The sequence below is a fragment of the Panthera uncia genome, chromosome B1 (assembly GCF_023721935.1).
Source record: "Panthera uncia isolate 11264 chromosome B1, Puncia_PCG_1.0, whole genome shotgun sequence".
In the NCBI taxonomy this organism is placed as follows: Eukaryota; Metazoa; Chordata; class Mammalia; order Carnivora; family Felidae; genus Panthera; species Panthera uncia.
In genome coordinates, this window is record NC_064811.1 from 193,937,687 (window position 1) to 193,961,312 (window position 23,626).

The window sequence follows — 23,626 nt, forward strand, 5'->3', positions numbered from 1 at the left end:
CTATAGCAATGTCAGCTATATCAATGTTAGAGATCCTGCTGTAAGTCAAAGCTATAATCCAGATTTTAAGTTAACATCCCTCAGGGAGGAAATCTCCCATGGAAAAATACCATGGAAAAATCCGTGACTTTGACCACACACATACATTCATTACGGCAAGACCATAATCACAACTTTGCCCGTCAGGGTTTCCATTATCAACAGGGTCTGAATCTTGGTGGAGCACAATTCTTTCCAGCTGGAGTAAACCATGGACAGGTTTTCAGCCCATTGGGGATTTTTTTGATTTGTTTACAAATTGGCAAGGTTGGGGGTGGTGGTGCAGGGAAAGAGCAAGAGGATGAGGCTGGGAATGGAATACACACTATGGACTTTTGTTCTTAGTGTATTCTTTAAACTGAAACTAAGAAAACACAAAAACCAACCAACCGAGGTCAGTTAAGGATGTCATTTAGACCTGATACTTTTGGCTTTAAAGGCAACACTTTGTCTTTAACTTTAAAAGATGGAGTGTTTGATAAAAGAACAGAGATTTTTTTTTTTTTTTCTTGTACCTGAAGCTTAGTCAACCACAGGTATGAGCTTTGGCTCTCTCTGCCTTGAGGGAAGCCACGTGACAGGGAGACCTTGTGGGAGATTCCATCCGGGTTCTCTCTGGATTCTTTTCCTAGCCCATTCTCTGACTGTTTGTAAACCACTCGATCTCCCTGAGCCTCAGGTTCCTGTTCTGTAAGGGTGCTGTAAGTTGGCCTGGCTCGGTTATAGGATTCTTACTCACACCCACCAAGGCAAGGGTGAAGCGTCTTGCCCAAGTGACCGTAGCCTTCTGTTCTTTTCCATTCCTCATGCTGATGGCCTCTGGAAAGCCGCAGTCCGAGAGGCATCCTGTGCAGCCAGGGGTCCACTGTTTCCTGAGACCATGGACGATGGAGGCACCTTCACCCCCTGTTCTGAATATTGACTCATCCCAAAGCAAATGTGTCCTGGATCCTGAAGAAGAGTGAAGCTTGTTTTCTCTAAAAAGTTTCACAGTAATTACTCCAAAGCCATAAAATTGTTTGGGGTCAACTTCCTATGGTCTTCTGACCTTGTTTGACGTGAGAGGCAAAAATCTCATCTGTGGTTGAAGAGTGGAGCAGAGAGACCCTTCTCAGGCCCTGTGGGTTCACAGGGTGACAACATGGCCCTGGTGAAATGACTAGGGCACGAAATGGGAATCCCCCAAAGTGTCAGATCGCTGCGTTCCCTCTCATCACCAGAACTTCTGGGAATCGTGAAGGGAACCAATTCTAGTCGTTGATCGTGCATCTGTTTGCTTTAATCACAGCCACCGTGAAGGGGCACCTGGGTGGCTCCGTCGGTTAAGCGTCCGACTTCGGCCCATGATCTCATGGTTCTTGAGTTTTGTGCTGACAGCTCAGAGCCGGGAGCCTGCTTCAGGTCTGTGTCTCCCTCTGTCTGTGCCCCTCCCCAGCTCATGCTCTCTCTCTCTCTCTCAAAAATAAATAAGCATTAAAAAAAACTTAAATCGCAGCCATTTTGAAGTGGACGATAAAAAGAAAGTTTTACTTGTATTAGGACCCCACTCACCATTCTCAAATGTCTGAAGAATTTGGAGGTCAATATATATTTTTCCCCAGCAGCCAAGAAGTAATGTGATTAATTTGAGTAACGGAGTTAGGTGGGCAAGGGTCCAGGTTGAATTTTGTCAGGCTACGAAAACTTTCAGGGTTTTGAGTCATTCATTTTAAACACCTGTCAGCTAAAAGCTCAATGTGGCTTACTTTTGACCTAGTTTTGAAATAAATGGCCAAATGCCTTCGTCTCTCACTTATGACAACACTCACCCGCACCCACGAGTTCCAAGGAGCCGGTCCTGGGTAGGAATGAACAGCTCGCTGACAGGTTAAGGCCCTGAGCGGCTGGGGACCTGGCTGGCGTTCCCGATGGAGACATTCCGCGGGGGCAATTAGAATAGGCCGATATTACGAGCGGAGCACACTTCACACTCATGTTTTAATTGAGCACCTGATGCCATTGTAATGTCGCCTAATTCCCAGCTCTGGGCAGAGCGTAGAGAGAGTACTTGAAGCTGGGATTTCAAGCGGGGCCCCCTGAGCCCCCAGCTGCAGGCGCGCTCGCCGTGTGGCGCAGGGCCGCGTGGGCCCGGCAGGTGGCGCTGTTGCCCCTCCATCCCGACGGGGACTCGGCGTCCCGGTGTCGTATCCGGTTCTCCACCTCCTGTCCTATTTCAAGTGTAAGCTTGGGTGGTTGATTTATCAGTTCGTTACTCTCGGTCACACACACAAACACCCCACGGGGACTGTACCCCGAGCTTGTGAACGCTTGGCACAGACAGCGCCTTCTGCATTTTCTCAGCAAGCTGGGGACCTGTCCTGGTTCAAGTCGTGTGCTTAAGGGTTTATTGAGATAGGGACCTGTTCAAATGCGGTTATACATTCCCCTTAAAGGAATATGACAAATCTCCAATTTCGATAGCAAGTGCCCTTAACTTGGAAGTCAGCATTCGTGAGATATCCAGCAAATGTCTTTCTTTTTATTTATTTAAATCCAAGTTATTTAACATACAGTGTAATAATGATTTCAGGAGTAGAATCCAGCTGACTCCTTGCTCACATGTAACACCCAGTGCTCATCCCAACAAGTGCCCTCCTTAGTGTCCATCACCCATTCAGACCTTCCCCCCCCCCCCACCTCCCCTCCAGCAACCCTGTCTGTTCTCTATATTTGAGTCTCTTATGCTTTGCCTTCCTCTCCGTTTTTATCTTATTTTATTTTTCCTTCCCCTGTGTTCATCTGTTTTCCTTAAATTCCACATACGAGTGAATCATATGTTACTTCTCTTTCTCTGACTTCTTTCCCTTAGCATATAATACACTCTAGTTCCATCCACGTTGTTGCAAATGGCAGGATTTCATCCTTTTTGATCGTCGAGTAGCATCCCGTCGTATGTATGCACCACATCTTCTTCATCCATTCGTCTGTCGATGGATACTTGGGCTCTTTCCATACTTTGGTTATTGTCGATAGTGCTGCTATAAACATTGGGGTGCGTGTGCTCCCTGAATCAGCACACCTGTGTCCTTTGGATAAATACCTAGAAGTGCAATTTCCCGCAAGCGCTTTATTCATGGAGCTAAGCATGACGGTCCTGGAGACTGGACTGTATACATAATAGCTAGTTTGCACTTCAGATGACAGGCCCACATGGGCTGCTTTTTATCATGGGGACCTATGGGTCAGGATCCCATCGCAATTGCCATTCAGGGGGAAAAAATTATTTTCTGTGTCTCTTTAGGGACAGTGGATCCTGGATGTGCCAGCAGTTCTGTGCTGGGTCTGGCTCCGACGCTCAGGACAAATTCCATGGATCTAGGGAGTGCTTTTCATTTCTATGAGATGAAAATTATGCTCTCCTTAGACAACGGACTAATACTCAGCACTGAAGGGAAATGACCTATCAAGCCGTGACCAGACAAGGAGGAACCTTAAGCGCAAATCACTAAGCGAAAGCAGCCAATCTGAAAAGGCTATGTACTGAATGATTCCAACTATATGACCTTCTAGAAAAGGCGAAAGAACGGAGACAGTAAGAGCAGTGGTTGCCAGGGGCTGGGTGGGGAAGCGTTAGAAGGCAGAGCACAGAGAACTGGTAGGGCAGTGGAACTATTCTGAATGATACTGTCTGGTGCATGCATGTCCTTCTACAGTTGTCGTACCCCACGGAATGCACACCACCAAGAGTGAGCCCTGGCGTGAACTATGGACTCTGGGTGATGATGGTGGATCCGTGCAGGTTCATCAGCCATAACCGGTGCAGGGGTGAGGGAGCACTCTGTACTGTCCCCTCAATGTTACTGTGAATCTAAAACTGCTCTAACAAGCAGCCTATTTTTTTTTAAAAGCCTGTTAATTATGCTCTCTTCTCAGTGATGGACCAAAACTTAATTCTTATCAAAAGATTTAATCAAGCACCTCTACGCACCAGGGGCTGGAAACATAAGGTCTGACTTTTGGATATTGGAATCCGGTGGGAGGAAGGGGCAGAGGCTTGCTCTGAAGATCAGACGTGGCCCCTCCATGGGAAGTTCAGCACACTTTGTAACTCGTTCCTGGTGCTTTGCCAGTGGGAGCTTGGAACCTGTGGATTGTTTGAGGAGAATCCTGGATGAGTAGGGTGCAATCTTGAAAGGTCCTCAAGACCTACACCACCCTCCCTGGGGGGAAGGGGGCAAATCCCTCAAAGTCTAGTCTGGTTGTTAGTATATCGGCATTCAGTCGGTCTCCCTGGGTTTGAATCCCTGCTCCCTTCCTCGTGAGGTCCGTGACATCAGCAGCTTCCCCTTTCTGTGCAAAGCATCCCTCTCTCTAAAACAAGGGTGCCAGTAACAGCCTACATATTAGGACTGTGTGTAGAATCAAGTAGGATAAGACCCAGAGAGCTTTCAGCCAAGTATTTGGCCCAGATTAAAAACACAGCATTTAGCGTATATTTTTCCGGGTGAAGAGAAGTGAGTAAGCCATGAACTCATTATCTTCGTGACTATGTGTAGTTACACATCTTTTCTCTGAGATATTTGAAGTCCCTCAAAACTTGCAATACCCACTTGGCAACTTTTGTGTGCCCCGTGCAGGGACCAGGACCACACCAAGCCTCCATTCTGTGTCTTGTGGGGGCTCACTGTCAACCATCTGGCAGGCGTGTTCAGACTTTCCTAAAACAAATGTGAAAATCCTATGGGGTCTTTGTGGACCAAAGGTAAAGTCAAGGAGCAGATCTCATAGAACTTTCTCCTGGAAAAAAAAAAAAAAAAAAAAGGTTACAGTGCTGTGGGTTTTTTCTTTTTCTTTTTTTCTGGTTCAGAGAGTTCCTGACATGCTTCTTCTTGTTTTTCTTCATACTTTGGGAGCAGCAGAAATGACACACAGCCCCTCCACAATCACGGGGCGCTATCCACTGGACCGTGATATATTTACTGAGAAATTTTTAATAAATAAACCACAGCCGTGAACCCATGTGCCCTTATAAACTAGCCGTTTCTCATGGGGAGAGTTCAGGAGTTTTTATGGAGCAATACCACATTCTCATGAGAATTTTATTAGAAATCAGAGACTTGAAATCCATCAAGCAGGAAATTTATGAGGTTACATGGGAACCATCCTTGCATTGTGTCATTCTGGGTTAATTTACTTCTTCATATTATGTTGATTTACTTTGTAAATTTCAGCCATGAACGTTGTTCTGAATTCCTCAGCAAATTCAAGCCAGCTAATTGATTTCTTGAACTTTTCACTTTCCATTTTTGTCCTTAAAACAAGATGGATAATTATTGACCGTCTACATAAGAAAACCCCCAAATCTGTGGGAAATGCATACTTCTGGTCAGAAATGTGTCCAAGCAGGTCTTTTCAAATGCCAAGGAATAAACAGAGCTTAGTGGAAAACATTTTTATAGCCACATGCAATTCTTTACGTCTCTAACTTTTCCGCTCAATAGTTTCTTCAAATAACTTTTTTTTAAATTGTGTTTTGCAAAGTACCCAGTTAAAATTGCACTTACCAAAAAAAAAAATAATAATAATAATAATAAATAATTAATTAATTAAAGTAAAACAACTTGTTTATCATCATGTAACCCACGTTGGAAAATAGCCCAAACCCAGAATAGATGTTTGTGCCGGTGAAGTGGAGAGGAAGTGTTCTAAACAAGTGTTTCGTCTGGGCCCTGTTCCAGTATTTCATTAATTGTCGTGTTAATGGTGTGAGGAAGGAGGCCAGGCCAGCACTGACCTTGAGCGGAGTCGCGAAAATGACTGAGTGGCATAGAGACCAGCCTTCCGTTAACCAGCTGACCCCTTTGCTGACATTTGAGCCTGACTCCTGGGTGACATCCCAAAACTAGCTAATTCCTCTTAATCTCTAAATTTAATTCTTAAATCGTAACTGTGTTTTCCCAGCAGACACTTGCTTGGGGACTTAAAGTTTATTGAGCTGTCTCCATGGCATGGTTGTTTTGTTTTAACCTTTTCTACCTATCCATTACCCAAAAGCTCCTAGGCACCCATTTTAGAAAAAATATCCATAAGAAAACAATGCAAGAAACCACTCTGCTTGCTTGGCTTCATGTTTCTTCGTGTCAGAGAATACCAGCTGGTCTGTCCCAGCTCAGGCCTTCTTTGGACTAATGGAACGTCGCCGTGCTTCCGAAAAGCAATTAATCATTGTTGACAGCTAATCTTTCCTGAGCGTTGCCCGTGTGAGAGGCTCTGAGCTACATTATATGTATTAGCACATTTACCGCTGGAAACTCTCTCAAAGTAGGTCCTATTAATCTCCCATTTCCCAGATGAAGAGCTTGAGGCTCAGGTTGGTGAAGCAGTCTCTCCGTGATCCCACAGCAGGTATGGCTCTTACTTACCCCACTGGGCCCACTGTAGCAGACAGGACAGATGTGCTCTGCCTGCGGGAAGCGCTCATCCTCATTTTAGAAATAAGGAACTCGGGAACGAGGCCCATACTCAGTTCTTGTGGTGGCTGTCATGTGTCTGTCATTGCGTGGGGGAAAAGATGCCCTGATGGCCAATGAGCACAGGACAAGACCCTCCACATCGTCTGTCATCAGGGAAATGCCAATCAAAACAAGGACACCCCACTGCACACCTGTGAGAACGGCCAGAATCTGGAAGCACTGAGAACACCAAATGCTGGGGGCAACGTGGAGAAACACGAACTCTCGCTCACTGCCGGTGGGGATGCAAACTCTGCAGCCCCTTTGGAAGACAGTTTGGCAATTTCTTACACATTAAACATGCTCTTAACATGTGACCCGGCAATGGGTATTTACCCAAAGGACTTAAAAACTTATGTCCACGCATACCTCCGCACATGGAGGTGGACAGGAGCCTTATAACTGCCAAAACTTGGATGCAATCAAGATACCCCATAGTAGGTGATGGATAAATAAACAGGTCCATCCAGACAACGAAAGAGCATTAAGTGCTGAAAAGAAACGAGCTCCCAAAGCATGAGAACACGGAGGAAACTTAAAGACATGTTACTAAGTGAAAGAAGCCAATGTGAAAAGGCTACACACTGTATCATTCCAACTATCTGACATTCTAGAAAAGGCAAAACTATGGAGACAGTAAGAAGATTTGCAGCTGGGGGAAGGGAGGCATAGACGAGCACAGAGGGCTTTTTAGGGCAGTGAAAACACTGTGTGTGATATCACAATGGTGTATACGTGTCGTTAGGCACTTGTGCAAACCCACAGAATGCACAACACCAAGAATGAATGCTGATATGGACTACGGATTCTGGGTGATAATGACGCGCCAATCAATGGAAGTTCATCGATCACAACAACTGTACCACTGTGGTTCAGGATGCGGATACTGGGGGGAGGCCGAGTGAGGGGGACAGGGGCTAAGTGGGAAATCTCTCCACCTTCCATTCAATTTTACTATGATTGAATGGAATCAAGCAATGTCTCATTGCTCTAAAAAAAATGAACTCCATTAAAAAAAATAAAACAAGGAAACAAAAATGTCCTGATGGCTCAGGAGCAGGGCACTTTGAAGCAGGGTTGCACCATACGAAGAAACATAAGAACAAATCAAAATGACAATGATATGGAGGTCATGTCCTACGGGGTAATAAAGAGAGCGGGTAATACAATGGAGAACAGCAGGGAGACTTCCTGGTGGAGGAGGCCCCGAGGGGCAGGAGGGTGTGTCGGACTCAGGGCCAAGCAAGGAGGCAAAGGGAGTGCCTGGACCAGAGCCTCTCACTCCGCCTGTGGTCCTTGCCTTGAGGGTTTTGCCTCTAGATTCTTCTCCCTCCCCTCCTTTGGCTCATTTTATGACAATTGTTAACAAATTGGTTTGCTCCACCTCCGGGAAAGCCGTGTTTGGCGAAGGACCAAGGAAAACACCCACCGAATAGAAACCGGTGTCTCACTGAGGGCGCCCAGGAAAGTGCCACGGGTGACCATTTGTCTTCAGCAAGCGCCCACAGAAGCAGACTCCCCGGGCCCTCCCAGGGGTCGGAGGCCCCGGGGACATTGTGCTGCAGGTGGCCCACAGAGGCGGGGCGGTAAGAAGGACTAACAGGTCTCGGTTGGGCCTGCTTCCCTTTCGCCTCGTTTGGGACCCGGGACGTTTTCAGCATCACACAGGCACACCGAGGGAAGTCTTCCAGCCCCGGGAGAAACGTCAGCCCCGGGAGGAGCTCCAGGGGGCACCCCCCCCCCCCAGAATAGAGGCAGTCCAGGGCGGGCGCTGCAGGGGGGCCAGTGGGCAGCGTGGTGTATCCCCGGGGCCCTGACTGCTGCCCCAGCCTCCTCCACATCCTCACCCCCAGCCGGGCAGACCGCTGCTCCGGCCGAGACCTGGACGCTCGCGTTACACCTCAGACCCAGACAGGCTCCCCACGGGTACCCTCACTGCAGACGGCCCCCCACGGGCCCCGTTACCACGTGCACTGGGAAGGTGACCCCATTTCCACGGACTCCTGCTTTCAACCAACTGTCCTGTTGGGGACTGCCCTGATGAGGGCTGCGGGCGCATTCTTTCTGCCTAGAGAGAGTTCTGGAACATTTGAAAAGGCTCTGGCTCAACAAGAGGCAAAATGTTATAGGGGTTGAGCACCGGTCTTGCAGTGTCTTCAGCAACAGGTGCTGACTCAGCATAGGATGGCTGGTTTCTCCCACACAGCAATGACCCCACCCGTCTCTGCCCTTTCCATCCAGAAAGCCGAGCTGAAGGCAAGACGCGGGTCAAAGCCACTGCACGGACCAATTCGGATCACACAGAAAGCAGCTTCCTCACTGAGCGGGGGCAGAAACACTGGCCAGAGGCCAGCGGTGATGACACGCTCCCGACTGAAAATTAAGCGAACTTCTTAAATGCGTTTCTGCTCCGCGAGGGACCCCTGTTGCGCACTCAGAGGAGCGGGTTTCGGAAGCATCCACAGGGGAACCCGGGCGGGCGGCTCAGTCGGTTAGGCATCCGACTCTTGATTTTGGCTCAGGTCATGATCTCAAGGTCTGTGAGACGAGCCCGCATCGGGCTCTGCACTGACAGCACCCGCTTCTAATCCCCAGGGCTTAGAACCATGCCCGGAATACCCTAGGTGCTCAATACATGTTTCCTAAACAGATTGACTTTTTTAGTGCCTTCGACTCTGCAGTGAAATGGTGATGAGACCTAGGCTATTCCTCTTTTTCATGATGAACCCAAAATGAGGGAGGCCTCCAGACCCTGGGGAGAAAGCCCGTGACACTGACTGCAGGTCCCCGTGGCTTGAGGGAGTGTGCACCTGCTGCCGAGGGCACCGGGCCCCTCCCTCCTCATCCGGCCATCACAGCCCGCTGACACTGACTGGGAAGTGCCAGACAGGGAATGGCAACTGTGAACCTTATCCTGGAGCCCTGGGAACCATCCTCTAGGCTCCTGGAGAAAAGCAGCAGAGCAGGCAACCAACTTCACTATAAATTCACCCTCTTGATTCCAAGTGAGGATCTTTGTGCTTTCTTGAAAATGCTGGACTCCCCGCCCCTCAGTCCCTGTGACGCTGGCCACGCCATTTACCCCAACACCTTCCTCTGGAGGGAACACAGAACGCCCTTGAGTCCCAGGTCTTCCCACTATAAAGGGTCCCACTATAAAGGGTTTGAATTGTCCCTCCTCCTTACAAAAACCCATCTCCCCCTCTGGTGCTTCACCCCTTCCTGCTTCCTCCTGCCCTTCCTCCACAAGTGACCCTGCTTCCCTCTCTCTAGATGCCTCCTCCCCTAAGGTCCCAAGCGCATCTGAGTGTTCTCCACTAAGGACTGCCCTACACCCTTCTCTCGCCCCACTCCCTCCTCGACTCCCCCCTTCTCCACCCCCATGCCTCACCCCCTGCGGCTCAACCCCAGCCTCTGCGTCCATTGCCAGCGCTCTCCCAGACTGTGGCAGCCGCCACCAGCACGCAGGCTGTGTCTGATCTAGACGAGATCTCAGCTCTCCTTGCTAGGCTGAAGGGTGAGTACAGGTGACACTCTCCTCCCAGAGTCACAGGAGTGAAGGCGGGCTCGGGATCAGAGCCCTGAACTACTTTCCCATTCAGAGCTCCCCTCTCCCACGCCCCTCCCCACCCCAGGACCACCTAACAACGCGCTCTCTCCCTCACCCACAGCTCAGCTGGTCCCCCTCCTTCCGCTCCTACTTGGGCTGATTTTCTGCACCGGCCCCAGGGCTGCCCTGCGAGCTGGGACACTTCTTCACTCCCCACAAGCCGCTCTGGGTCAGTGCCTCCCACCCCTACACTTCATCCCTGGACGTGACGCCCTGGCCCCTTCTCTTCCACAATGCAATGAAGGGCACAGGCTCCCTGCTTCCACTCTGGGGGCTTGCTTTTGAAATGCAGAGTCCTTCCTGCAGGAATCGTGAAAGCAGTGCACACAGACCTCCCCGGTGTGTCTCCAACAGCGCGGAAAAGGGCTGAGGCAAAAGACATTTTGAAGTAACTTAGTATCCAATCATTGGTTTGTTCATATTCATAGCGTTCTTTAAACAGCATACAGTTTTCTTTCGGGAGGGCCGGTCAGTAAGCCTATCAATTCCATCGTTCTGGCTCCCTTCTAAAGTTAAAGAGGCCCTATAGGTTTGTCCCGTAGAAAAGGTAACAGATGCACTAGAATCCAGTTGACAGTTAGGGTCAAGATTCCTCCAGAAGCAGGGCACCTGGGCGGCTGGGTCGGTTAAGTGTCAGACTCTTGACTTCAGCTCAGGTCACGATCTTGCAATTTGTGAGTTCAAGCCCCGCACTGGGCTCTGCACTAGCAGTGTGGAACCTGCTTGGGATTCTCCCTCCCTCCCTCTCTTTTTCCCCCATCCCTCTAAAATAAATAAATAAACTTTTAAAAAGGTAAAAAAAAAAAAAAAAAATTCTTCCAGAAGCAATTACTCTGGTCCTTACCACCTTTTCATTCATTCACTCATTCACTCTTCATTTTTCCTTTAGTTATTTAACCAATTCTCCTTCAGTGAGGTTGATTCCTGTCTGGATGCAGCACAGACACCCACGCAGACACCTTGGATAGCCTCTGTCTGGAGAGCTAGTCAGAGAAGTCCTTTCTTCCTTTCTTTTCCCACCCATCTCCGGGTCAGTCCTTAGGCAGTAAAAGGAAACGCCAGTTCTAGGACATGTTTACAGCATCCTAATAAAAGAAACCACAACACTTTGTGCCACACCGTATAATGAGGCTCTTTGCAATACTGTCTCTGGGACATGTAGCAATTTTCAAGATACTCTCTTTATGCTTTTCCCATCCCACAGAAAGATGCTATTTTTATTTGAAAATTGATGTAATGTCTACTACAAAGGTGGGGAGGAAAATAAAATACATCATTGATCGGGAGGCCTCCATGTGGGGGTGGGGAGGAGCAGACAAATGCAAACCAAAGTTCTTAGCTCTCGACTCAAGCCATCCTGCTGATGGCTGTGGCCAGGTTACCAACCTGGGGCCTCAGTCTCCTCATCCATCGAGTGGGTCTAACCTAACAGCTGCTGTGCAGGGACATCATGCAAGTAAAGTGCCTACCGTGGTGTTTGGCATTTTAGACTCATAATAAATGCCAGTGACAAAAACAAAACAACGCAAAGAACAAAAGAAAGAAACTTGGTTGAACTACTGTGGCAGTGAACCTCGTGCTGGACATCAGCTTCTCCCCTTCCACGGCCCCCTGCCCCCACAGCACGGCGGGCTCCAGTTCCAGCCACCACCAGCCCTCATGGCCCCCCTCATACAGGTCAAGAGAGGGCTCCCCGATCTGGGTTGGGTTGGACTCCCTCTTTCCCAGACGCCTGCTGCGAAATACCACTCACACAGCTGTGCCCGGTGACCCTCCCACCACAGCCCCGCTTTGTCACACACAAGACCGGTGTCCATGCCTCCTCAGTGCCCTTGATGGATCTGGATACTCAGTTCTCCCATCAACCGGTCTCACTCTGGGCAGGTGGAGCCCCATTTTCCTCCACGCCCCAGTTTAAAAGCCCCTGTGGGGCCCGGAACCTCAGCCAGACATCCACACACATGCACCTTGGACTCCTTCTCACAAAATCCAAGGCAGACATGCCCCTGGCAGAGGCGTGGGCTTCCGCTGGAACAGGCTGGCTGGGAGGGAGCACCTCAGGAAGAACGGTATCAGCTGGGAGCCCTGGAGGAGAGGCTGTCGCGGAGCTCGCCCAAAGCAGGTGGTGGGAGCGGCCAGGAAGCAATTACTCTGAGCTCCACGGACGCAGGAGGCATCTCAAGTAAGTGTTAGTGCAGGTGTGGACCCTTTCCTCGCGCCTTTCCAACAGCCCCTCAATGTGCATCCTGCCCTGTGGCCACCAAAGCTCTTAGGTGTAGCGCTGTGTGGCCGCTCTTTTCGCAGTGTCTTGGGAGTTCTTGTCAATTCATCTTGGCCCGGAAAATGGAAAGCTGGAGCAGTGGAACCCCATCACATGGCCCCTGGGGGGGCATTGGGCTGGTGTACGAGGAAAAACTTCGCATGGCCAAGATGGGGGTGGTTCTTGGCTTGAACTCAAGGGGAGCATTCATGAATCTCCCTGGGGGACGGGAAGAGGAGACTAGAGCAATCAAAACTTCTGAGTTATGGGGTCTTTTGGGAGGTGGTGGGGGTGTGGCAGAGGGCTACCTTATACAGACTATAGGGACTAGAGCCACCTAGAATCAGGTCGTGGCTGTCTGTGACATTAAATCATAATCGCAGCTATAGTTTACTGACCCAAGTGCTGTGCTAAGCACATACATGCCTCGTCTCAATTTACTTCAGTTCGTCATAGTGTCCTCATTTTCTAGATAATGAAACTGCTGTTTAGGGAAAACAAGGGTCCTAAGCTGGTAGTTGTCAGAGTCACAAACAGAACCTAGCTCCTCTGACCATTTGCCCCTCTTTCCTCCCTCACCAACCCCACGCACCTCCTCATGGCCCCCTGTCACCCCATTTTCCCCAGACACACGCACGGCCCTCTGCAAAGCCTCATCACCCACTGATGATGCACACATTCACTTCCCTGCACAAGGTCCCAGATGGCCTGCACCTCCTCTTGGCTTTACTTATCATGCCGTACTGATTCTTTAAAACACTCTGAGGGATCCTGCCAGCCCCGGCTGAAGCCGCCTGGTGCCCACAAATGGACCAGCTCACCTGCAAGCATTGGCTTCCGATGATGCTGCTTACACTGGGAAAGAGCGTTAGACCCAGCCTGTCACAAGGCTATGCTTCAAACAAAGGCTGTATTAGATGTGTAAATATTTGGGCAATTGGAAAGTTGAGATTTTAGACAAAGATTCGGTTATCTGCATCCCAAAAAAATGCTTATATACAAAATGGTTTTAATGCAATCTATTCTCCTTATGATAGCCATTAGGGCTTTGTACAAATGTTCTGGTTCTCCTCTCCTTTCGGTCACATGGAACTATGTCCCTTTCGACGTAAAGCATGGCCATGTACGTGCTCTGCCCCGTGAAATGCGAAAGCATCTGATGTGTGTCACTTCTAGGTGGGAGTTTCAAGTTGCTGTGTCTCCATCTACTTTCCCTTTCCTGGTGCAGCAATCATGGGAACACGTATTCCAATGGGGCCCCCATAAGTCTAGACCCCTCAGGAATTTCCAAAAGCAGGGACACCTGCCAGTCCGGCCAGACAGGCAGACTGAGCAAGAAAAAACTTTTAGTCCTAAGTTCTGAGAGTTTTTGTCTTTCGTTGTTTGTCTGTTACCATAATAACCTAGCACACCTAATACCATCCTATCAGTGCTTTTCATAAAAGAAGGAGCCAGGAAGTGGGATGGCAGAGAGGAGGAGGAAAGAGGGGGGACAGGAGGTAGAGAGGGCACCTTGAGAGGAGGAGGGCACTCCTGACATCACACGTCATGTTCTCTGTTGTAAATGATTCAGTAAAACATAAGAGCTACTTGGGGTATTAAAACAGAAGATCCAGGGGCACCTGGGTGGCTCAGTCGTTTAAGTGCCCAACTCTTGATTTCTGCTCAGTTCATGATCTCAGGGTTCGTGAGTTCAATCCCTACATTGGGCTCTGTGCTAACAACATGGAGCCTGCTTGGGATTCCCTCTCTCCCTCTCTCTGCTCCTCCCCAGCTCCCACACACCCTCTCTCTCAAAATAAATAAATAAACTTAAAAAACATAAAAAGTAAAATAATATGAAATTAAAGATCCATGTCATTTGGTCCGTAATGACACCTCAATGTAGCACTGGGCAGCAGAGCTTTTCACAGGTTATTTCTTGATCAAATTTATGTCAGTTAAGAAACTTAAGCTGTACAGATTTTCAATTCTGGATGATGAAAAACTTCCGGAGAGGGCTATCAAGCCATGGGAAGACCTCGGGGAATCTTAAATGCATATCACCAAGGGAAAGAAGTCAATCTGGGAAGACTACGTACTGAATGATTCCAACTATATAACATTCTGGAAAAAGCAAAACTATGGACAGAGTGAGAAGGTCAGAGGTTTCCAGGGGTAGAAGGAGGAATGAATAGGTGCAACACAGGGGAGTTTTAGACCAGTAAAAACACCCTGTATGATATTATAATGATGGATACATATCATTATGCCCTTGTCCAAACCCATAAAGTGTGCAACGGCCAGAGTGAACTCTAACGTAACCTGTGGACTCGCCGTGATTGGGACATGTCACTGTAGGTCCATCAGTTGTAGCCAGTGCCCCACTCTGGTGGGGGGTGATGGTAATGGGGGAGGCAGTGCACGTGGCAGGGCAGAGGGTACATGGGAATTTAGTGCCCTCCGCTCAATTTTGCTGTGAACCTAAAACTACTCTAAAACATAATGTCTATTTAAAAGGGGAAAACAAGTTCTATTTAAAAGGGGAAAATAGTGATGTTGACACAGAATGTATTTAATGCCGCTGAACTACATGGTTAGCCATCGTCTAAAGGGAACTCATGCAACTCAATAGCAAAGAAAAAATCTGATTTAAACATGGGCAGGGGCACCTGGGCAGCTCAGTCGGTTAAGCGCCTGACTCTTGATTTTGGCTCAGGTCATGATCTCACAGTGTGTAAGACCAAACCCCATGTCAGGCTCATGCTGTCAGCACAGAGACTGCTTGTGATTCTCTCTCTCCCTCTCTCTCTCTCTGCTCCTCCTGTGTGTGCACTGTCTCTCTTTCAAAATAAATCAACTTTAAAAAGTTAAATAAAAATGGTCAGAGATCTGAATAGACATTTTTTCCAAAGAAGACATATAGATGGCCAACAAGCACGCGAAAAGACGCTCAACAGCCCTCATCATCAGGGAAACGCAAATCCAAACCATATGAACTACCACCCCACAGCAGTCAGAATGGCTAGGATCAAAAAGACAAGAAATCACAAGTATTGGTGAGGATGTGGAGAAAAGAGAACCCGTGTGCCCTGCTGGTGGGAATGCAAACTGGTGCAGCCACCCTGGAACACAGTCTGGAGGTTCCTCAAAACATTAAAAATAGAACTACCCTATGATCCAGTAATCCACTTCTGGGTATTTATCCAAATATTAATCAGCCATACAACAAAAGAGATCCTGCCGTTTGCAACACAAGGATATAATGCTAAATACATAAATACAAATGATCAGCCAAGAGAACTGTATCCTACACTCTACACACATAATACATGGTTAAGATTTAAAGAAAGGCGCACACCTAAGTATTCATTGACATCACCTGTCTCTGCATCAAACCTCCATCTGGTTTCCCAGTGTCATGTTTATTACGCATCTCAGTGGGGACGGAGGGGAGCCATTTGAATGTACTGACAGCACGTTCAGAGGACACAACACAACAAGAAAACGGATCTGGGCCGCCTTCAGGGCACATTTGAGGAGTATGACCAAGACCTCGAGGAGGATAGTCACCATACAAAGCAGTTTCCTGCAGCCAAGCGCAAGTTGCATTGACTCAGGACCTTGACTTTGCCAAGAGGGACAAAGCAGAGTGTGACAGGGGAGCTGGAGATGCCTGGGAGGCAGCCACGCAGTGATCAATGGTGCATCTCTGCTGGGTGGTGGGGAGGAGAGCGAGGAAAGGCACTCCAGGGAAGGACTGCAGGTCCCCAGGTCCCCAGTGTCAAGAGACGGCAGGAATGGGGGCACTGGAGCAAGCAAGCCCCAGAGCAAGAACGGGACGGCTGAAATGTGCAGTAGTGGGCGTTGAGATTCTGGAGGGATGGCTCTGAGGGTGTGGCCGGCATGAATGTCTGAGCTGGAAGGCAGACACCATTGAGAAGAAAGAGGTGAGGGGCCGGGAGTTCTCCTTGAGGAGCACTCACTACAGTGGGTAACAGTGTAGTCATTCATCTGTGGACTCCGACTCCTATACTCGTGTATAACTAGACTGTTAGCCCCTCCAGGGCAGAGAAAGGCTGTCTGACTGGTAGTAAACTAGGTCGGCTTCTGAGATGTAGGAGGAGTTGGCTAAGTTGTCGACTGAGCTCAGTTAAACAAAAAGCCAGATGGCGGGCAGGCACTGGCTTCGCATGGTTGTTCCAGAGCGAACTACCCATGCGTGGTGCTTCTCCCATTGCAGAGCCATAAGAATAGTTATTTCATGCTGGGGGTGAGTTAAGACATCGGGAGGAAGGGTGCCTTTAGAAATCTGTCTGCTGGACAAGATGGCTCCCAGCTGGCTGGGCCACACCACTCTTCTCCCTGGCTTTCCGCGGCCTGGTCAGGGGCAGGTGAACAGACAGAAACACAGAGGGGAGTGTGTGTCATGGAGGGAGAGAGCAGGGAAGCGCAGATCCCTGTGGGGTGTAAGTGTGAGCTGGTGTGGGAGAGGGAGCTCGTGTGAGTGCGCATGGATGTGTTCAGGTGTGAGTGCGTGTGTTTGAGCGTTAGTTGTGTGCTGGGGCATGTGTGTTCAAGCGTGAACACGTGTGTTCGGGTGTGAACACGTGTTTGAGTTGTTAGGATTGTGAGCGTGCTCAGTTGTAAGCGCGTGTGTTTGAGTGCGAGTGTGTTCGGGTGCGAGCGCACGCGTTTGCCTGTGTTGGTTGTGTGTTGGGGGTGTGAATGTGTTTGAGTGTGAGCGTGTGTTTGCTGGTTGTGTCGGTATGAGTGTGTTCGGGGGTGCGAGCGCGCGCATGTGAGTGTGTGTTGTGGTGTGAACGTGCGCCACAGGGACAGGTCAAAGGGCAGCGGTGGTGAGGGAGGAGGGACTGATGGAGGAAGAAAGGCAGGGCCAGCCCAAGTGCGGAATGTCACTAGAGCGGACGGACAAGAGGGAAGGGAATGCCCTCACGGCCCACAAACATCCAAGAGGCATCAACAGCAGGAAAGGAACTGACTTTGCCAGCAGGTGGAGAGGGAAGCACGAGTAGGGGGTGTGATTAAGGAAGAGGAAACGCAGTGGCCTGTCGGGAAGACTTCCCGGTGGCATCACACTGTGGACTCGGGGTACCGCGGCTGGTCTAGAGCTGCCCTCCTGGGGCCCCGCGAGGTGGGAAGGGCCAGAGCCCCGGGGGGGTGGGGGGACATGGTGGGCACGGCCCAGATGCCAGAGGGGGGGCAACGCCAGGCAGGTGCTCAGGGCGGTGGTCACCTGCCAGTGCGCGGACAGAGGGTGACCCCGGGGTCCCCACCCGCGGGCTGCACCCTGAACCTGGAAGGGGAGTCCCCGTGGCCCGCCCTGCTCACCTCCCGCCTGCCAGCGAGCACCGGGTGGGTGGCTCTTGACCTCTTGAAAAAAAACAGGGTCATTTCCTGAAACAAAACCAGGTGAACTGAGCCAAGTCAGCCGGTAATTCCTACCCCTTGCAGCTGGCCTCAGCGCCAGTGTGGAAAACTACTAGGCTGCAGAAAACTTTCCCGTAGTGAAGCTTTCAGATTTGATATATAAAACTGGACAGGGGATGCCGGAGAGGCTGGTCACCCCACGCACCTGCACCCAGCTGCCATCTCCCGGACAGAGAACTCTGCGTACGACGGCCATGGTGATCCTGCCTGTGTTTTTTGTCCTTTTTCGGTCCCATGAGCCAAAGTAAGTTTTAGGGGAAAAGGCATGATTTATAAAAGGCAACTCTAGAGTAGTAACCACACATGACGATGAATGACAAGGAGGAAGTGCCCTAGGGCACGCGGGCGTGGGGAAGAGTGAGGTCTTAGGACAGATAAAGACAGCCAAGAGGTAGAAACCACCCAAGGCGGTGCGGGGAATGTGGTGCGGCCATACCCCATACCAGGGAATATCAATGAGTCTCCAAACAAGGAATGGGATCCTGACACCGCCAACAGCACAGATGAGTCCTGGGGACGTTATGCGAGGTGAACCGAGCCAGTCACTTAAGGGTAAAAGCCCGTGACCTGACTGCACTCACGTGAGGCCCCTAGAGGAGCCAAACTGATAGAGACAGAAAATAGAGCGGAGGCTTCCAGGGCCTGGGGAGTTAGGATTTCACTGGGACAGAGTTTCAGTCTGGGAAGACGAGAAAGTTCTGGAGGCTGGATGGCTGAATAACAATGGGAATGCGCTTAATGCCACTGAAGTGTACCCTTACAAATGGTTAGGATGGTAAATTTGTGTATTTTTTACCATAATTTTGACAAGTCAATAAGGAAAAAAAGAGAGGTAGGCTGTTGTTAGCAGTCTTTTGGGGAGGCCAACATTCCCAGAGCATTTACGACGGGGAGCAGGCCAGTGCCAGGCTCAACGCGGGGTCCACCGCCCAGGTTCAACACGCCCCACTCCCTGGATGGCCTCCTCCAGGAGTGTGCAGACCATATGGTCCTCGGCTCGAAACCCCCCAACCCAGGTAACAGAGCAAAGAGGAGGGCACTGGAAGCTTTATTATTATTAACTATATATTATATTATATATTATTTATAATTTATTAGTAGTAGTCTTTTTTATTAGTAGTATTATTAGTATCACCAAGGGGCACCTGGGTGGCTCAGTTAGCTAAGGGTCTGACTTCAGCTCAGGTCATGATCTCACAGTTCATGAATTTGGGCCCCACATCAGGCTCTGTGCCGACAGCTCAGAGCCTGGAGCCTGCTTCGGATTCTGTGTCTCCCTCTCTCTCTGCCCCTCCCCTGCTCACACTCTGTCTCTCTCTCTGTCCAAAATAAATAAACATTAAAAAAAAAAAAAAAGAGTATCAGCAAGATGTTGACTGGCAGTTATTATAATAAAAGCCACCGCCATTGAGGGCCTACTCTGTGTCAGGTGCTTTATACACATGTTTAGTATTCAAAGCAAGCCAGTGAAGTAGGTATTCTTAGCTCCATATTAGGTTATAGGCTGAACCGTTTCCCTGAAATACATATGTCAAAGTCCAACTTCTAGTCCCTCAGAATGTGACCTGATTTGGCGATAGAGTCTTCACAGAGGTGATCAAGTTAAAATGAGGTCATTGGAGCAGGCCCTGATTGATACGACCGGTTAAACTGCTTCCTAGGACTGCTGTACCAAAAACCACGGCAGAGGCTGGGGGCTTAAACAACGAAAATGTATTCCTCGCAGTTCTGGAAGCTGCAAGTGCAAGATCAAGGTTCTGGCTGATTCGGTTTCTAGTAAGGCTGTCTTCCTGGCTTGCAGAGAGCTGCCTTCTTGCTGTGTGCTCACACGGCCTTTCTCTGCGTGGGTGTGTGCGTGCATGCGTGTTTGTGTGTGGAGAGGCAGAGAGAAAGAGAAAGTGTGCTCTCTCGTGTCCCTTCTTACAAGGACACCACTCCTACTTGTTTTCTGAGACCAGGGAGCACAGCCAGACGCTTGCAGAAGTGGTGCAGAGATTCCCCACAATCTGGAATACAGCCTAAGTCAAGTGCACCTGCTTCTCAGGGTTCACCCTCATGTTATAGGAATCCACAAAGAGGATTCGATGGGGTTGTTTGCTCCCCATTCGACATGGCGGACCCGTATCAGGTGGAAACTCACACCAAGCCCAATGGGACTCAATTGGTCTTCTTCTAGGTTTGTGCCATGGTGTGGTTGTCACTGGCCTCGTCCCTTATTCCCTTACCCCTGGTGTCCCTGGTATCCCTGTGGGTCTTCTGTTACTCCCAACACACACAGTACAATCCGCAACAGCTCTGTAGGGGGAAACCTACTGCCATCACCATTCTTAAAAAGCAACAGGCACGTAAGGTTTTTTGAGACTTTTCCAGAAGTCTTTAGGAAACAGACTAATTCCTCCTGTACCCACACTGATGTATTTGCCGGATCTCTCCTTCAGATAAGTGGGAGCATTTGACATATATTCACCAACATACTGAAAATTTTTTCTCACAGTTTCCACAAACCTTTTGCAATCCTAACCTTACCAACATATCAGCCCTTCCCCTACTACATACTCATACATACATGAGTGAATATGTAAATACTATTCACTTAGTATTTACACATCCAGCGTTGTATAACAAACCTTCATATTCCGGGGTTTTATTCCTCACACGCTAACCCTGTTAGCTTCTATTGCCTCATTTTACAGATGAATACCCAGAAACTGGAAAGGAAGAATATCTCAAGACCATACAGTTGGTAAATACCCTTGAGGGCAGCATGGTGTCCGTGCAAAGGCTAATTCCTACTCATCCTCTGAGCAGGGGCCCTGGTACGAACGAGGAACACCCACACTACCAGTGCGTTCCAACTTGAGTCGAATGGCTGTGGTCGGGGAAAATTCTAGTCATGTCAGACGGACTTTCACGTTTAAAACAGGGTCAGTGCTCCTGGTGGTCAGACTCTAGGGAAATGGACTAGGAAATGCTTCTGACGTCATGAGACGCAAAGGACTCCGGGACTCTGATCTCTCCCAGTAGATGCAGTTTTTCCATGTGGAAAGAAAGCAGTCACCTCAGATTGGTCAGTGGCCAGTGGGAACCATCCCCAGAGCACGGTAGACGTCACACATGGAAAATCGGCCTGCATCGTTTTGTCCAGTCGCGGGAAGGGCATCCTTGAATAACTCCGCGGGCCAGAGGTATGGAGCAATGGGCTTCTACCCGGTCCCAAGGGGGGGCCTTGCAATTTAATGACAACCCACAATTGTAAATTTCCTTTAGTTCATTTGCTTGTTTACGTTTAGGAAGAATTTTTTTTAATGGAAAACCCAGCCAAAAAGGAAAATACAACTTGGGGTTTTTTTGTTTGGTTTTAGCCTAAAGATGATGGTTTTCCATTCATAGGAAAACATACCAGCTTAACATTTGCACTGATTTCTTTGGACTTCTTTCAACGAGTTATACTGTTTTCAGGTAGCAAATATTTATCAAGCACTTGTTACACGTGTCAGACATAATGCAGTGTTTCACCTGATCCCTCCAACAACCCAGCAGGGAGGGAACTGTTTACCTCTTTCCCATGCTGCTGATGAGGCCAGCAAAACTTGGAGACACTCTTGCCCAGAGCCGGAGGTCCACGCTTACGTCACCACAGGACACGGGAGAGAAACTCCACACCTCATAACTTTCCTGTCTATGCCAGCTTCATTCAACCTGGAAATAAGCACATTTTAATAGCAACCCTAAGAATTATGATCTGTTGCAGATTAAATGTGGGCCCCTAACCCTGTTTTAGTTATAGTCCATAATGCTTTTCTTCCCAAGACCTTCTTCAGACCTCACCGTGTGCTTTCTGGGGCATGATTCTCCACTGTTCTGTGAAAACAAAGGCACGACTGCAAGGGGGATGGCTGAGGCTTGTCTCCTCCAAGTCCCCTGCCTCTGAAAACCCCATCCATCACAGGACTCAAAGGCCAGGCTCTCTGTGATTCTCCTCTTTGCAGCTGTCTGAAACTGTCCCTTTGCTTTATATTTCCAGCGAATATCTTACCCCTGGTGTCCAAAGAGAAAGCAGAAATACCTATGTCTAGGTATCTTGCACAGTCCACCACATGTCAGCAGGACCCAAACCGGTTGTCCTTGCAACAACCAGTCTCCTCCTGAGAGATGAAAGCCTGTGCCACCCCAAGGCGGCCACTGTATCCTCAGAGGAAGAGCTGGCCCAGGTCACTGGTGCACAAGATTATGAACGTGGGTGGCTGTGGCAGAAAATGTGGGGTGGCCACACACAGGCCAACTCCTGCTTACCACTGGGAGCCATTGCCCCTTGTCCACACAGCCTGGCTCAGATTTGCCTGGCAGGTGTTTAAGGCAGAGAGTTTCTGGGATCCTCTCAGACCTACTGACCCGGCCTATGGAGGATGGACCTGGGAGATTTAGTGACCAGACCATCAGGGACGCTGACCCCATCGTCTCCCCGCAGTGTGCAGGGCTCTGCGCAGAGCTAGGCCAATGGAAAACTCTGGCTCTGTTCTGGCAGCAGCTGGGAGGCAGGAGGGAACCCGGAGGGATGTGGGATGCGGGCAGACACAAATCCCCGCAGGTCAATCCCGGGCCTTGCATCCACAGCTTCTCTGTAAAGTAGGTCCCAAGGCAGAACCGAAGACCCGGGCCCACTGGGTCTACAGTGCTGTCCCCACCCAAGTGGGGGGCTGAGGCAGGACCAGTTTGCGTTAACACAGACCCCTGCCCGTAACTTCGATTTGCTCTGTGCATCTTTGGATTTGAACTCCTGGCTGAGGGACGTGGATAAACGTCTACTTTATCTAATTCCCAGCTCATATGCAGCCTCAAGCGGCCGATAGCCACAGGGACGCCTCTCTGCGCCGCACCAGCTGGGGCCCGACCCGGGGGAGTGTGTGACCGCCCCCCTCCCCCTTCCCGGGAGGGCCACGGGAGAGAAGCCAGAAGGGCCATCAAATCTAGAAAAGATTTGCAGAAAACGCGCCAGATACAAACGCACCAAATCTGGAGGCCGGTCTGGGAAACAATATGGCGCCGAAACAATGCGTGGGACACCGGAAGTGGAATGTTCTCGGTGAAAATCAGCACAGCCCCACCCCGACCCCGCAATGTGCACGAGAACTCGGGCGCTCCCAAGAGGGGCCCTTGAGACCCGCAGCTTTCTGTCCCAGGGCGGCATCGGAAGTCGCTACTGGGTCTTGTTTTGCACCCGGGCATTTCGGGCCGCAGCGCCCCCCGCAGGAAGCCCCGGGCTGCTTGTGCCTCTGGGGTCCCTGGAGGGCTCGGGCGCGGTGTTTACACGAGGCTAGCTGTAAATCCCTCAGAGCCGGAGCCTGCCCGGGGTCGCCACCTTCCTCGTGCAAACCGTACAGACCTTGCAGACCGTCCTTCCGGGCGCGCTGCTGTGACTTTCCACGGGGGGCCGCGCTGAGCGGCGGCGGGGCTCCAGCGGGCTGTGCCCCTAACAAGCTCCGCCCACCGGGAAAACCAGCAAGGCCTGGAAACCAGGATCTAGAAAGCACGGTTCAGCTGCTCTGCACTTCACTTTGATCGCCTTTTGATAGCGGTTTTCTTATCACATAAAGGATAGAGGCTTTTCCTCGCCCCCTAAAATACCACCGGTTTGTTCTGGGCTGCCTCCGGAGTAGAACGTTCCGAAACCATCACACCCTAAGGTTAAGCAACAACCTGCGAGGTGCTTGGGGCCTGCGGGGTGGTTGGATCCCTGACGTGGCAGCTCATTCATTCGTCTCCTCATTGGGGGGCATCCTCCTATGCGCAGAGCTG

General features: G+C 49.9%; 1 long non-coding RNA gene across 1 annotated transcript; it reads right to left on the reverse strand.

Annotated features, from left to right (window-relative positions):
* Nucleotides 1-2,709: 2,709 nt before the first annotated feature.
* LOC125923487 (uncharacterized) lies at nucleotides 2,710-22,924 on the reverse strand. Its single transcript, XR_007458055.1, has 4 exons — nucleotides 22,839-22,924; nucleotides 21,387-21,529; nucleotides 4,629-4,815; nucleotides 2,710-4,162 (listed from the first exon to the last, which is right to left on the reverse strand). It is a non-coding gene; the product is annotated as an uncharacterized LOC125923487 (long non-coding RNA).
* Between the last annotated feature and the right edge of the window lie 702 nt (nucleotides 22,925-23,626).